The sequence below is a fragment of the Cavia porcellus genome, unplaced genomic scaffold, assembly GCF_034190915.1.
Source record: "Cavia porcellus strain 051 isolate PalLab524CR breed Dunkin Hartley unplaced genomic scaffold, mCavPor4.1 scaffold_5, whole genome shotgun sequence".
NCBI classification, from domain to species: Eukaryota; Metazoa; Chordata; class Mammalia; order Rodentia; family Caviidae; genus Cavia; species Cavia porcellus.
The window spans coordinates 81,271,187-81,287,870 of NW_026947488.1; the positions used below are offsets into that span (position 1 = coordinate 81,271,187).

The 16,684-nt window shown below is 38.7% G+C and overlaps 1 protein-coding gene across 2 annotated transcripts in view; it reads left to right on the top strand.

Annotated features, from left to right (window-relative positions):
- The window catches only part of Gmps (guanine monophosphate synthase), a 62,874-nt gene that overhangs the window by 8,369 nt on the left and 37,821 nt on the right, over nt 1–16,684 (top strand). The gene's annotated exons all lie outside the window — the stretch shown is intronic.

Consider the following 16,684-nt stretch of genomic DNA (forward strand, 5'->3'; position numbering starts at 1 on the left):
TGCCGGAGGCGGCGCAGGGTCGGGGCCTCGCGCGCTGCGCTTGTGCCTGGCCGCCCTCGCGTCTTCCCGCCACCACGTTTCCCGCCTGTCCTCGGGGAGGCCCGCTGCGTCCCGCTGCGCCGGCTGCGGACTCCTCAGCGGCACCCGGCGGCTGTCCCCTTCCCGCCCCTTAACGCGGTCAGGCTAGCGTCTGGGACTGCGGCCTTAGGGTCGCCCCCTCCCCGTCCTCGGAGCGGAGGCGGCGAGCGTCTGAGTTCCGCTCCCGTCCATCTTGCTCCCCGCTCTGCGCGCGGTTTGGCTGACCGCACCGCAGCCTTTGGGGTTCCCTGGCGCTAGCGGCTGCCCATACTCTGAGAGCTGGGGAATCCTAGGGGCCCGGGAAGTTGCTGGCGGGACGTGTCTCCGCCGCGTGGTTCTCAACATCGCCTTGCTTTTTCCTTCAGACCCTGCCTCTCTCGTCCGGCTGCCGAACGGGGCACCTTCGGTTTCGCATCTGTATTAAAACTCTCGTTGGTCTATAGTTCGTTCAGAGCCTCAATATTGTGGGAAAAGTGCACAGTTGTGAATTGTGATTGCCTCCTGTACTCTGTGGCCTAGCCTTAGGAAACGACTTGGCCACGTTTCGTCCCGGTGTGTAAACACTCCTGGTGGGGAACCGTGTTCTTCATCAGGTAGGACTAGTGGCTTATAAAGGCACAATTTTTAATACTCAGAAAAAGTGACGCCTAAGTGTCACGTCATAGTGATCCTCTCTGTGAACAGTAGCTTAGTGCTTGGTAATCATTCAAAAATTGTTGAACAAATGAGTAAAAATTCTAGTGTAGATTGCTAAAGGTAGCAGATACGCTCCAACTGAAGCACTTCTGTTCAGACTATTCGCTGGATCGCTTAGCATTGTGAAGCCGAGCAGACATCCAAACCTTTAGTTTCTGACCTCAGAAACTAATAGAAACCTTTGTAGAAAGCAGTTATATTTTCTAATTTTGAACCTTACAGCTTATTAGAAAGATTCATCTTTATACTGGTAGATGAATGAGGTGTAACATTAGAAGGACCCAGCCTAATTTACACGCTTTGAAAAATACACAGTGCATTTGAAAAAGTATATTCACAAAATAAGTGACATCAGAAAGTGCAAGATTCAGTTGCCAAATAAGTATATGTTAGCAGTATTTAAGGTGTTTTTTTTCTCTAACTGATGTTTGTTTTACTTGATTTGGAATTTTAAAGAGAATCTTCATCAGTGATATATTTGAGCCCAAGGTGAAATAACTTTTATTTCAAGGTCTTCTATGCTCTTTAACACAGTGCTTAGCATAAAAACTATTTAACAATTAGAGTGGATTGAATTGAAAGCCATTTCAGAGGGGCCCAGTCTGGGGAATTAACATATTTAATCAAGTCTATGATTATATACTCCTAAGGGGAAAAAACAGTGACAAGTTGTGATACACCGTTGATATAAGTTTAAGATGGAGATAATGTTTAAACAGAGAAATATGAAAAATAAATAATTGAAATGATAGATTTCCAAGAGATCCACCTAGATATCTGAGTTTGTTAAACAGTCTGTAACCTACCAGTGAAACAACCACCTTTCTCTTGGGAGTGAAATGTGGGTACTGTATGCAAGCTTTATTTTGTACATTTATCATTTCTCTGTTGGGTGTAAACCCTAATTCTTAGAATGAAAGTTGGAGAAGGCTAGGCTAGTTTTGAGTCCTTTCTGGTACATTTCATTATTCAGGATTTTTTTCTCCCCAGTATGTTGCACAGGGTGGTCTTGAACAAAAAGTAGCAGTCTTCTTGCCTCAGCCTCCTGAGTGTTGGGATCGTAGGCATGTGTTACCACCCTCAGTTTATCAGGATTTTCTAAAATGGCATTTTTGTATGGTAGAAACTGAGTGATCTAGAAGATTTAAAAGCATTTGAGCTGTTTTCATTAGGTTTGTTTGATACACGGTCTTGCTATGTAGTACAGATAGACCTTTAATTTCCTTATGTAATCCAGGCTGGCTTTCAACTCACAGCAGACCTCCTGCGTGCTGAGATAACAGATGTATGCCACCACACCTGGCTATTTTCATTAATTTAAAAACAGCATTTTAGAGCTGGAAAGGACTTGTATGTGTTCTAGCTTTTTAAACTGAAAATACATGTTGGTTGTGTTTAGAGCCTTGCTTTTCTTTTGGTTATGCAACTATCTTAGCAGAGTGTTTGCTTATTAAGAAACTGGTAATATTCAAGCAACTAAAGGTCTTATTTAAACCAGTTGTGGTGGCACATGCCTATAATCCCAGCACTTGGGAGGCTGAGACAAGAGGATTGCTGTGAGGCCAGTCTGGGCTATGCATTGAGTTCAAGGCCAGCCGGAACCACATAGAGAATCCTTGTCTCAAAAAACAACATTTAATATAAACAGGGTTTTCTGATTAGTTCAGTGTGCAGTGCTTGGGAGGGTGGTATCATCTGGCTTCGGTGCTCTGTGTGAATCCTCTGGGTTTTCATGATCTTGGACACTACCCAGTTAGTTGTCCGGTTTGCTCCAGCTCGGTTCTCTACCTCAGGTGAACCCTTGCCAGTGGTTTCAGTCAGGTTTATGGTATTGAACACCCAGTTTATTTTGTGAAGTGTTTGCACTCCTTGATATCATCCATTATAATAATGTGATAGGGAATATAAGGTACAATATTTAGTTGTGCTCGCTGAACATATGTACTTAATCTGCCTAAGCTGAGATTCCTGAGCATAAAAGAAAGTGTGAAGAATAGTTTGTAAAAAATAAATGTTACAAAAGTACAGGCCAGAGATTTAGCTCAGAGGCATAAACATTTGCCTGGCAAGCGCAAGATCTTGAGTTTGATCCCTGGTACTGAAAAATTAAAATTAAAAACCCCAAAAATATATACTTGTGAATAAACTCAATATAGGAAATAGTGAAAATGACTAAATTCCTGTAGCAAGAATGTTAAGATTACTCTGTCCCGAATATTGCTCGTGAATATACGAGATCTGTTTCCTGCATATGTTTCACAAATAGCATACACTCTTCACTTTTCCCAATTTAAGATTACTTAGACTAGGTAGAGGCTTTTGGCGCAGCTTGGCAATATACCAAGTGACTGGCAGAAGCAGCAACTTCAGATATTTTTCCCATCATTACCCAAGTCTGGATGGAGTTAACTACCCCTTGTGTACTGCAAGCATCCAAATGTGCTTTCTTTCATTACCAAGGACAAAGATGTTACCTGTGTTTGACTTTCACACTGAACCAGAAGTTAAACTATGAATTCTGTGCCTTTTAAGTAGGAATTCTGTTCCTGGTACTTGCAGCCCACACAATACTAGACAAAACCATGGCTGAAGGTGGAAAAATATAAAGTGAAAATCTAGTAGTTTATCCTATCGTACATTAATGCATTATTTGATAATATATTGTTTAAAATTCTGAGACCAATGTAAAGTTAGTGTGGGTATTGGAACAACAGATATAAATTAGGACAATCCTGGCAAACTGGGTCATACATATGGACACTCCAGTTGTGGAGCACCTTTTGTTCTGAGTAAGACACATTTCTTTAGTGATGATTCCAAAATTTGGCTAAAATTTTAAGTTTAGTATATATGTCAGGGTTTTTTTTTGTTTTTTTTTTTTTTTTTTGAGACAGGGTCTCGCTGTGCAGTTCAGGCTGGCCTCAAGCTTACCTTGTAGCCCAGGCTGGACTTGAACTTGCAACGATCCTCCTTGCCTCAGCCTCCTGAGTGCTGGGATTACAGGTGTAAGCTACCACGCCCGGCTCAGGGTTATTTTTTTGAATTATGCTAATAACAGTTATTCAGAAATTCTTGAAAACTGTCAAATTACCTCATTTTTAAAAATTGAAAACCAGTTATTCTTGAAACTGATTAAATTCTAAAATAATTTTCTCTAACCTCCCATAATTGTAAAGGATGTTTTGGAAACCTTTGAATTGGCAAGGCATATAGTGTTCTTGGTTATTCCTATTTTTTGTTTTGTTTCTTCCTGTGTTGATGCTTGAATGCAGGGCCTGGAGCATGATAGGCCTGCTTTCTACCACTGAGCTACATTCCCATTCCTTTTAAAATTTGTATTTTACTTTGAGACCCTGCTTGCCTAAAATTTGCATTCCTCCTGCTTCAGATTCCTGATTAGATGTAACTACAGGAAAGTGCTGCAACAGTCAGATAGTTACTACTATTTGTCCATGGGAAAATGCCCTTTTATCTTTTACAACCCAAGGAAAGCCATGTAGTAAATATAAATCACTACCACCTCCTCTGTAATTTGGAGAACTAGTATCAGTAGTTTTCCTCTTGAGTGTCATTATGAGTGCAGATCTATGACAAGATTTCTGTGGCCCTGGTTTTCACTAATTTTTGATGAACAGTCACTAATTTGGGAAATTTCAGAAGAATATAAGTACTTGTAGGTACTTTTATCGTAGGTGATCGTTTTGATGTTATTGATAACCAAATCACTTTTTCATGCTGGGACATTTTGGCAAGCAAATAAAGGAAAATTTAGTAAACACTTAATCCTAAATCCTAAATTTTTTGTTTTTGCTGTTTAAGTTTTTGGAGTTCCTTGTATATTCAGAGGGTCAACCTCTTGTGGCATATTCTTGCAGATTTTTTATGTCATTCTGTAGGTTTTTCTTTCACTCTGATGATTGTTTTTTTTGTGTAGAAGCCTTTTAGTTTGATGTATTTCTACTTGTATATTTTTGTTTAATGTGCTTTTGAGTTCTTTAAAAAAAAGCTTCATATGTCCTGAAGCATTTCTTTTTTCTAGTAATTTCAATTTTAGGTCTTAACTCATTTCAAATTGATTTTTGTAGCAAGGGAGAGATGGGGGCTAGTGTCATTCCACATATAGATATTCCAGTGAGTTTTAATACCTTTATTGAAAAATCACTTGGCTGTAAGTGCATGGGTTTTCTACTAGGCTCTTTGTGTTGTTGGTCTGTATGTCTTTTTTTTATGTCACCACCATGCTGCTTTAGTTTCTATAGCTTTATAATTTACTTTGAAGCCAAGTAGTATAACTCCTCTTGTTTTGCTCAAGATTTCTTTGGCTATTTGTGTGTGTGTGTGTATACATGTGTGTGTTTCCATGTGAATTTTTCTAATTCTTTGAAGAATGTCATTACTATTTTGGTAGGGCATTAAACCTATAGATCATGTGGGATTGGTATGGACATTTAAAAAACATAATTCTGTGTACATAGGATGTCCTCTTGTTTTACTTTGTTGGGTGTTGAATCCATGGCGTCATGCATAAGACTCTACAACTGAGCTAAATCTCCGGCCTCCCCTTGATTGATAGATTCTGTTGTTCTCCATAAAGATCAAAAAAATTTGTGATTGCCTCAGTTGTCCTCTGAGAGTTTTATTGTTTCACCTCTTGTATTTAAGTCATCGTTCAATTTTGAGAATTTTTGTGTATGCCAAAACTCCCATCTTTCACATGAGCCTATTTTGTACTAGCATTGTTTATTAAAAAGATTTTCCTTTCCTGTTGAATGAGCTTAGCATTCTTGTTGGGAATCAAAAACCACTTATTTTTGGTCTCTATTCTATTAATCAGTGTAAGTCTATATGTCTTGAATCTGTCCCTGTGTAGAACATTTTGAAATGCAAAAATGTAACCTGCCAACTTTTTTTTTTTGGAAAGGGGTCTTGCTAAGTAGTTCAGGCAGGCTTGAAGAACTCATGTAGCCCAGGCTGTCCTCAAACTCCTGGTGATCCTTCTGCCTCAACCTCCTGAATGCTGGAGTTACAAGGATATGCCATACTTGGAAGATTTGTGGTTTTGTAGCAGACTGGCTTAGACTTGGGTGAGTGTTGACCTTATTGACAGGATGGCATATCTGACAGTTGGTTATTGTGGCAGTCAGTATCTTTTAATTTGTGGTGTAGTTTTGTTTTGCTTTGTTTTTGAGGTAAAATATTCATATAGTGAACTGCACATACATGTATCTTTCAGTGTACAGTTTGAGTTTTGACAGATATATGTACTTGGGTAATTCACTACCCTTGTCAAAATACAGGACATTCTGTTACTCCCAAAGCTCCTTCATGACCCTTGGCAGTCTGTCTCTCTGCTCCTAGAGTAGCAAGTGTTCTGATTTCTGTTTTTTTTTTTTTTTTTTTTTTTGTCTTTTTCATTTTTATCGGTACAGGGATCGAACTCAGGACCGCACACTTGCCAGGAAGGCGCTTATGCCGCTGAGCTAAATCCCCAGCCCCCGTGTTCTAATTTCTGTAACTGTAGATTGGCTTTGCCTGTTTTTGAACTTTATATAAATAGAATCATACTGTGCTTCTGGCTTCGTTCACTCAGCATAATGTTTCTGGGATTTATTTCTGCCATATGTACTGGTAGTTTGTTCCTTTCTATTATTGTGGCATTCTACTATATGGGTATATCAGAGCTTGTCCATTCATGTACTTATTGATGGCTGTTTGAACTTTTTTCAATTTTGTGAACAGAGACTTCGATTTCTCTGGGATAAAAGCATAGACAGTGATGGCAAACCTTCTAGAGCCTTCAGTGATCCACAGACAGCCCATGAACCTTTGAGGTTTCAATGATACAAATAGCCCATTGCAGCATGCGTACCATCGGTTTGCCACCTTTGACTTAGGAATTGAATACCTGGGTCAGTATAGCCATAAATAGCGTTAGTATTTCCCTGTTCTTAGATTGAAATATTTAGCCTATTATACAAGATACTTGACATCTAGATGATGTAACTTCCACGTAAATCTTTTTTGAAAGCTGCATTGTAACATTCATTCATTTACATTTTGAGACAAGGTCTTGCTGTGTAGTCCAGGCTGGCCTCAGACTTGTGGCAGTCTTTCTGTCTCAGCCTCTCAAATGCTAGAATTACAAGTGTGCACTATCACACTTGGCCAATATTATTTTATTCTTAAGATTTTTTTATTTTTTGGTACTGGGGATTGAGCTCGCAGCCTCACACTTGCCAAGCAGGCGCTTAAGCCACTGAGCTAAATCCCCAGGCCTTCTTAAGAATTTTGTAAAGGTATCCATTCAGTCATATTTTAGTGGAAACAGCTTACACTTTGTGGGCATTAGAACTACTTTTGGCTTGTGCAAATGAGCCATTTTTATTTTATTCAACAATCTGAATTAATTTTATTAAAAAATAACTTGACAATAGAGTTTATGAGAGATAGTAGTAGAACAACTATGGAATTATCATTTTCTTTGTCTTGTTTTGTTTAGTTTTGATCTTTGAGATAGTGTCTTACTACATAGTTTAGGCTGTTCTTGAACTCACTGTATGCCCCAAACTGGCCTTGAACTTGTGGTGATCTTCCTGCTTCAGCCTCCCAAGCACTGGGATTACAGGCATATGCTGCCATACTTGGTCACAAAGTCAGATTTTTAAAAAATTCAAACTTGGTGGTAGAGCTGTATTTTCAATGAAAGTTACTTTCAGTTGTTTAATAAGGAAATTTCTACAAGTTTGTCTGTTAGATTTATTATCTGTTATTACTTATCTGTTATGGTACATCATGGGTTCACCAGGCCTGGCTCTCCAGAGGCTAGTTAATAGTGCTTCTAAGTGATTTTTCTTATGTCTTTGCTTCATTGACTGTTCCCTCATTTTAAAAAGGCAGAAAAGATAAGTGTATTTTTATATTTCAGTAACTAAGCTAAAGCATCAGTGCGATATATATTGTAAAGACAAGATTGCAAAGCTAACCATAATTATAGTTATTTTGTTATTGATATTTCTGTCACATATATATCAAGGTAAAGAAGAATAAAACTTAATTATATATAATTAAGGGGTACACTTTTTTTTTTTTTTTTCATTTGGGTTTTTGTTTTGTTTTGTTTTGTCGAGATAGGATCTTGCTTGTCTCGACTGGCTTGAGTTTGGTGGCAGTCCTTCCTCAGCCTCCTAAGAGCTGGGATAGCAGGCATGGCTATTATGCCTGGCCACTGTAATATTTTGGCAATATCTATTAATGATTCCGAATATCCCATTGATGCTTTTTTGTTGTGGTTATTTTCTTTGGTTTTAGAAACATCTTCAAAAAGTGTGATACTAATTTTTTGTTTAATTGTGACTTAACACTTAGCTGTGGTCATCATAATGCTAGTTATTAGTCATAAAATACAAGCAGCATGGCATTTCTTTCTTGTTTATGGGTTTGAGGATCAGCTGGCCTTTCCTAGCACATTGGGTCTCATCCTTTTCTTGAGATTAGTAGGCTGTTGTTGCTGGCAGACACATTAGTATGGACAGACATTGCTTAATGTATGGTGTACTGTCACATCTGCTTTCCTTATACAGCAGTGGCCAAGGCACAGCCTCTGCCTGAGCTCAGCGCAGGATCAGTAGTCACATCAACTGTAAAGTCAGGTGACAAAAGGCATAGATAGAGAAGATGGTGATGAATTAGAGCCAATGATAATTTGTTAACATAGGGAAAATTAAAAAAAAAAAAAAACAAGTAAAAGTGAAGAGCACAGTGATTTCTCTTGTTCCTGTCAGCCAGTGTACACATTATTGATATGTGGGCAGTTTCGTTTACATTCATTTAGTGCACACAGTAGGAATTAGATATGTCTCCATTGCTTTAGTTTTTAAAAGGTTGGTCAGTTGGTCAAATCAAGTCTGCTACATTCTTCTGGGGATTTAATTTAACTGTTCATAGCAAGTTGGCATACTTGATGAGTTATGTGAAGCTCTGTCGTTCTGTTAATCCTAGTGTACTTAGCTAACTTCTCTAATCATAGCTAACTTCACTGATATTTTTTCCCTAGCACATCTGTCTTCTCTAAGGAAAATTCCCAGAGTCTTTGGGAATTCATTTCTCTTAAAGAAAAGCTTTTGACAAATTGTATGGAATTTAATAAGAGTAACTTGATGACTATATCATTGGGTTAGTACAGAACTATATTTATAAAGATATTATGGTTTCAGAGATGTCTGGGTTCTTCTATTTGCCATTTGAGATTAGTTCATTCATATTTTAGGATTTTTTTTTTTTTTTCTGCTACAAACAGCAGAGTGCTCTGGAATTATGGAGAATCTAAAGAGCAGTTTAGGCCAAAGAGTGGGCCAGTGCATTATAGGACTTGGAAAGGATTTGGGGTCTATTGAGCTTTAGTTTAAGGAGATGTTATTGTAGGCTTTTAAGCAAAGAAATTTGAAGTAGGATTTTTTTTTTTCCCAGCACACTGACATATTGACTGAATGATCAAACTCAGTGTATTAGTCAGGGTTTTACTAGAGAGAAGAGATACATGAGATATACAGTTGTAAAAGAAACCAGAAGATTGGCTTACAGTGCTTAGCCACAGAGTCCAATGAGGAAGCGTGCAGAGGGTGTCAACACACTGGAGGCCAAAGGATTCAATCCAAGGTCTGGAGTTCACCCTAGTGTCTTGTGCAAGTCCACACCAGCAGGCTGATGGGTCTGGGACAGAAGGCGGAAGGCTCTATGATGAAAGGCTGAAGAGTCTGCACTGGCAGCCAGGAGACTAGGTCCAAACCAAAGGTGAAGACTGGAGCTTCTCCCAAGAATGGAATGCATTCGTCCTTCATCCTTCCCTTTCCCAGGTGATGAGCCATCCTAGGGTGGGTCTTCCACACCCTTGGGTGTAGAGTTGCTAAACCCATTTAGTTAAGTTTCTAAATGTCTCAAGTTGACACAATCAATCAACCACTACCCTCAGTATCACTAGTTAGGGAACAAAATGACATTATGTTCTTGCCATTTTACCACATCAAGAAGAGGAGTGATGATACCACCAATGTGAAGTTGTCCAGTATTTATCTAAAATCTGATCATGTTACAAGAGATCTTGGTTGTGAGACATTACACAGAAAACTGGAATGAGCTTTAAAAAAAGTCAGTTATAAAAGTAAAAAATGAGACAGTGCATAGTTCAGACTAAAGGATATAATGATATGACACTGTGTGCAAAGTGTCATCCTTTTGGAATTTGAAAATAGATATAAGGACACGAATGAAAACATTCAAAATTCCCTATCTCCCCTCTCTGTATATATAAAATTGTTAACTGTGGTTACCTTCCAGTGCAGCAGTAGAATTTATTCCTCTTGTGTAATGTACCCATGTCAAGCAAAACTAAAACTTTATTTTATTTTATTTTTGTCTTTTTCCTTTTTATCGGTACTGGGGATCGAACTCATGACTGCCTGCTTGCAAGGCAGGTGCTTATGCCGCTAAGCTAAATCCCCAGCCCCCAAAACTAAAACTTTAAAAAATAACAAAAAGTTGGGCCAGGGATTTAGTTCAGTGATGTAAGTGCCTGTCTGGCAAGTGAGAGGTTGTGAGATTGATCCCTGCTACCAAAAAATTAAAAAACAAGAACATGAAAAAAAAGTTATTTTGGCAATGAATTGTGTATAGTTTTCTTTCCACTAGTTCAGAGGATAAAGTACTGTAGGTATGTATGGAAATAAAATGTAAGCAGTATGTTACTAATTAATATTTTATTTTTTCTTTGTTTTTGTTATTTTATTTCTTTCATTTTGAAAAGAATAAAACCAAATGTGAAAGAAAACAAAACAAGGTCATCCAAAACAAAAGGATGGACATAGCACATGATTAAAACCACAAAACAAGGTGATCTACAATGGTTACTATGATGTCTCGTTATCTTCAATAGAATTGTCTATATTATCAGGCATAGTAAAATTGAACATAGCAGTACAGAACAGAACAGTATCAATGAAAACAAAACATTGGAGACAATATAGGACTTCAAAAGCAAATAATAGTCAAACCAGAGGATCCTAGTGAATCTTATTGTTTTCGGAGTAGTTGCCTATACTCCGACTTGATACTGTCAAACATAACAGATTCGAATAAACTCAATCAAGACAAAACAGTAATCTAACAAACCAGATTCAAGTAAGATCAGTCATAATAAGACAGTGTAAGTAATACAGGGCTTCAGATTAAGTTAATAGGAAATTAAAGATGGTTACCATAGTGTACCCTGCTATTTTTGGAATAGCTGTCTGTGCCCTCAAATCTAGTACAAGCAGACAGACTTGGAACAGAATGAGAACAGCAATGAGAACAGTGTGGGTTTTAAGTCATGATACAGTGTGTAGAAGACATTAACGATGTCCACTGCCTTCCCTTTTTAGACAATTCTTTCCCTTTCACTAGGTGCATTGTGTATTTTGGATCCCACTAACTCCTTTAGTTTTTAGATTAGGGAGGCAATGAGCTATTTACAAAGTGTTTCTGAAACTTTTTTTACCCCTGAGCTTGATCTTAAGTTGTATTCCTTTACCTACAAAAGCCTCAAAGTTCTCCTTCCTTATAGCTGAGTAGTTCTGCACTGCACAAAAGTGTCATGTCTTTCCAATCTATCTGCAGCTGCTAGATGAGCTGCCCCTATTTCTCTCTGGTTCCCTGTCACATAGAGCATTATCTTCTCATCTTTGACTTTCATTCCATAAATCCTCTCTCAGGTTGAGCATATTTCCTATACAGAGCATCTCAATGTACCCTATCTCCTGATCCACTGTGCCTGTGTTTCTTCTTGTTAGTGTATCAAGGCCATTTATGTTAGACATGATAGCCAGTCTTCTCTGCCTCATCTTTGCTATGTTGTTTTTCTGCTGTTGATTGTCTACTTTTCCCCTTTATTCCACTGTGTCTGCATTCATTGAGGCCTCTCTGCCACTGTTCCTAAAACCCTGTTTTTCTTTTTTTCTCTCTCTCTCTCTAGAATGTCCTTCAATATTTTTTGTAGGGTTAGATTGGTGGTCACAAACTCTTTCAGTTCCTCTTTGTTATAGAAGCATCTTGTTTCCTCTATTAATTTTGAGAGACAATTTTTCAGGGTACATCAATCTGGGTTGGAAGTTATTTTCTTTCAGGACTTGGAGTACTTCACTCCAAGCTCTTGATTTGTTGGTTTGTGTTGAGAAGTCTGTTGTGATTTTGATGGGTTTTCCTTTATTAGGTGATCTGTTTCTTCTGTCGACTGCTTTTAATATTCTGTTCTTATATTGAATTTCTGGGATCTTGATTATTATGTGTCTGGGTGTAGATCTGTTTTGGGTCTCCCAATTCTGTATGTCATACATCTGAATATCATTTTCTTTTCCTATGCCTGGGAAATTTTCCTTAATTATTTCTGTGAATATTCTTTGTATTTCCCTGCTTCTTCACTCATTGTTTTTATTTTTATTTTTATTTTTATTTTTTTTGTATTTTTACTGGTATCAGGGATTGAACACACGACCACAGTCTTGCAAGGTAGGCACTTATGCCGCTGAGCTAAATCCCCAGCCCACACAGTTTTTATTCTTATAGATTCTCTGGTCATTTTCTAGCCTTTGTATTGTTACTTCCTGGTTGCTTGTTTTTAGGAGATCTTTCCGTTTTCAATCATACATTGCAAGCCTGTCTTTAAGGTTTGATAGTCTATCTTTAGTTTCTTTCAAGCAGTTCTGCCAGCTTTCAATGGAGTTTTTAATTTCCTGGTTATCTCTTGGAATGTGTTTTATGAACTCAAGATTTTTTAAATATTCTGCATTGAAGGTTTCCCTCCTTTTTCTGTGCTCCTCCATTCTTCCATCTGTGTCTTCTTGAGAGGTGCTTAGCATTTCTCTTATTAATCTTCTTATACCTTGCTTTACTTGTATTAGTATTTCTGTTTTGAGTTCTTCTGTAATATCACGAAGATATTTCTTTATGTCAGCTGATACTCCAAGTGTACTGCCTTCAGTCTCTTCTGTGTTTACCTCTTCTGGACCTATATTGTTTGGGTTGGCGGCTGGAGACTTCCTTTTGTTTCTTTGTCTTGTCATGTTTCTGGTTTCTTCCAGACAAGTATATAATAGAGGTCCCAGGCCCTTTCTGTACTGGTTACAATTACAATTACTCTGGCTACGGCTTGCTGCCCTCTCCCCGGAGGTACAACAGGGGTGGTGCAGGCTGGCCCCTCCCTTCCCAGCCAGTCAATCACCAGGGGGCCTCACCACATTAGTGTGTGCCACCAGGATGGAACTGGTTTGGGACAGCTTCAGGGGCAGTGTGGTCCGTGGCTATTGGGTCCCACACAGGAGCAGGACCCAGTCCAAGCAGTTCCCACCAATCAGCTCTGTGCCAGGAGTGGCCAACTGAAGCCGCTACAGTTCTGGGTTCAGGCCTGTCCTGCCCAATTCCAAAATGTTGCCCAGCTGGTCACCCCCTCCTGTGGGAGGACCAAATTCTGCACGCTCACTGCGTGCTGGTTCAGATCTCCACACCATCTCCATTCGCCATTGCTATGCGTCCCCCCACCAATGTCCTCAGGCTCTCCAACTCTTGACTTCGCTGCCACTGCGAGTTGTTGGACTAGCACACCGTGGGACCAGCTCTGATGAGAGTGTGTCTGGCTCCAGCCTTCTGTCCACATTTTTCTTTCTTTCTTTTTTATCCCCCCCCCACCCCCACCCCTTTTTTTCTTAGTTTCTTCCTGGGTTGTGAGAATCTCTTTCCTTTCGTCTGGTCTTCTCCATGATGTTAAATTCTAGCCTCTGCTTATTGATCCGCCGTCTTCCCAGCAGCCTCTACTAATTATAATTTTAATGAAAAAAATTTGGATGAAGAGTGGTATTACTTGTACCACTTTAAACTCTTTTTGTAGATTAAAAAGTGAGGTAACAACTGGAGAATCTGTTTAACGTAACCGACCCTGACCCCCTGCCACTCCAGGCTAGAACCTGAGGTCCTCTCCATGCGCAGCCAAGTGCTCTACTCCTGAAGTGTAGCCTTTTCTCTCTTTTTTGGTGGTCCTAGACATTGAACCTATACTGGCACACTGAGCTATATTCCCAGCCCTTTTACGTTTTTTATTTTGAGAGTCTTGCTAAATGGATCATTTACCCAGCTGGGCTGGAACTTGTGATCCTCCTGCCTCAGCCTTTCATAAAACTGGAATTACAGGGATATGCCACTATTATATCCCAGCTATTTTTATTTTTGAGACAGAGTCTTGGTAAGTTGCCTCCATTGTCTTGAATTTGTCATGGTCCTCCTACCTCAGTACCTGAGATTGCAGGCTTTTGCCCGTGCATCTGATTTAACTTTTAGTGGTGGGCTCAAATTTCATTCAATATTAATGTAAATTAATGTAATGTAATACTCTTTTATATTAAAATCCTCAATGAAGTTGTTAATTCTAAAGTAGCTGAATTGTTGGATAATTTTGTGAAGAATATTACTATTTTTCAAAATTGTGTTACTAGATAAATATGGTAAAACTTAAATGGTCATCCATTAATGAAGGAAAGACTGTTCTGGTAGTTTGAGTATCCCATGGGTGCCCCGGTATTTTAAAAATCTCTTCTAACCCTAAAATTTACCTTGTTTTGACTACTAAAGATTTCTACATTGGAAAGTTTGTTTTAGGAAGGGTAGCTACCTGAAGAAGTTTAGTATTGATGAAATTCAGTTTCCAAAATCATTTACATATATACTTTTCTTAGATATCAGCAGGACATTATCTCACTTACACAGCAAACTTTGTAAAGTAGGGAAAGTTTAAATATCAAAGTATTGGAAAGTACTGTAGCTTTGAAGATACTCTTAAAAAGTGTTACCCTTAATTGTCTACTTGCCTTCTGCTTTTTTTGTTTGTTCTTAAGGTCTTGCTGTGTAGTGTAAGCTATCCTTGAATTCACAGTGATTCTCTTGTCTCAGCTTCCCAAGTACTAGGATTTTGTTTTATTTATTTATTAGGTTTTTTTTTTTTTTTTGTCTTTTGTCTTTTTTTTTTTTTTTGGTGGTAATGAGGATTGAACTCATGACCGTGTGTTTGCAAGGCAGATGCTTATGCCACTGAACTAAATCCCTAGCCTATTTTTTTTTCCCCTAGAGACTTGCTCATTATTTTTTGTCTTTTTGAGATGGGGTTTCACTGCAGTTCAGGCTGGTCTTGAGCTCACTTTGTAGCCCAGGCTGGTCTTGAACTTGCAACAATACTCCTGCCTCAGCCTCCCAAGTGCACAGATTATAGGCATGTGCCACCATGCCTGATTTATATTTGCCTTCTGTAATAGTAATTATTTTAAGGCTTGAAAGACCAAGGTTTGTATCCTGTTTTTGCCAATGTGTACCTTGGCAAGTGACATTGAAATTTCATTTTTAATTTTTATAGAAATCCACACATCATTATGAAAAAGAGTATATGAAGCATCTGAAATAATAGGTATAAGACATTGTTAGTTCCTTTACCTTTTTGTTTTTAAGATTGGTTTTGTTGTATAATTTAAGCTGGTTGTAAATTCACTGTGTAGTCCAGGCTGGCCTTAAACTCATGATTCTCCTGCTTCAGCTTCCTTAGTGCTGGAATTAATAGGTATATTACTACCATGCCTAGCCAAAAAATTTTTATTGTAAAATAAAACACAGAAAACTACGTGGAACATGTGTCACTGAGTAGGTTCCAGTAATTTTTAATTCAGAATATTCAAAGTCCCTCCTGTCCTTTAAAGTCTACTAGTTTTTGATGTAGTATGTCTTGGGTTAGTCATTCTGAACTCAGTTTAATGTTTGATGCATGGTCTTTCATTCCTTCTGTAATTTTTAGTAGTTCATATGGAAATAGCATGTCTCAGTTTTAATCTGTTGAGTATGTCCTTCTGGCTTTCTCTTTGTGGAGATGTTATTCTTTTCCTTAATCCTTTTTAATTTTATTAACAGCATGAGGCTTAGCTTCTGTGCTTTGTTGTCTTTTTATATGAATTTGATTTTTCCTGACTGTTTAGAAGGACCTTTGGCTCAGGTGACCTCTTACCAGCTGATCTCACAGCAGCTTGTTTTTTGGGGATTTGTGACTCAGTCTTCCTCCCCTGCTTTAGTCTAGCCCGTGCCACCTGAGTGTTTTTCAGAAGAGCAGACCTTCTGCTGATTGTTGTGGATTTCTATTCTCAGGTCCTTGGATGAGGGGTCAGGTTGCTTTTCACACAGGTGGTATGTAGCTCCAGGGTGTATGAGTGTGGTAGATAGTATTTCCACCAACTTGTATTTTGGGGCTCTTGAGGAGGGAGTATCTTGTCACATTTCGTGGTACATGTGTCATGTTGCATGGTGAATGTTTTGGGCTTTGGTTTTGCTGTTTGTTCAGTGATTATGTGGGCATTTAGGGAAATTCCCAAACAATGCTGTCCTCATCTTTCCAAAATCTGCTAGATCCTCCTGTTTTTTTCCTAAAGAGGTTGCTGAAGATGATTTAGTTCTGCCCCTTAATTTTTTCTTGGTAATCTAAAAGATATCTTTATTTACTTTATTATGAGGATCTTAGGGCTCCCTTGAAGCTTAACCTGTAGGCTTAATTTTTCTTCAGTTTTTGAGACAGAGTCTACTACGTAGTACAGGCTAGCCTGGGACTCAATAGGTAGCCCAGATGGACTTAAACTCATAAAGATCCTGCTTTCTGAGCTAGTATTACAGGTCTGTGCCATCCTGCCTGTGTCACCAGTCGTGGCAAACTGAGATAGTGGAGCCAAGTTGCCCCACCAGTCTAGCTTTGGATAACAGTTATTTTTGTAGACTAAAACAGTATTTAGGTTTAATTCAGTATTGGCACTATGCGATAAATAAGTGGGTTTGGGCTACAGTTTGGGCACTCAGTCTCTGAACA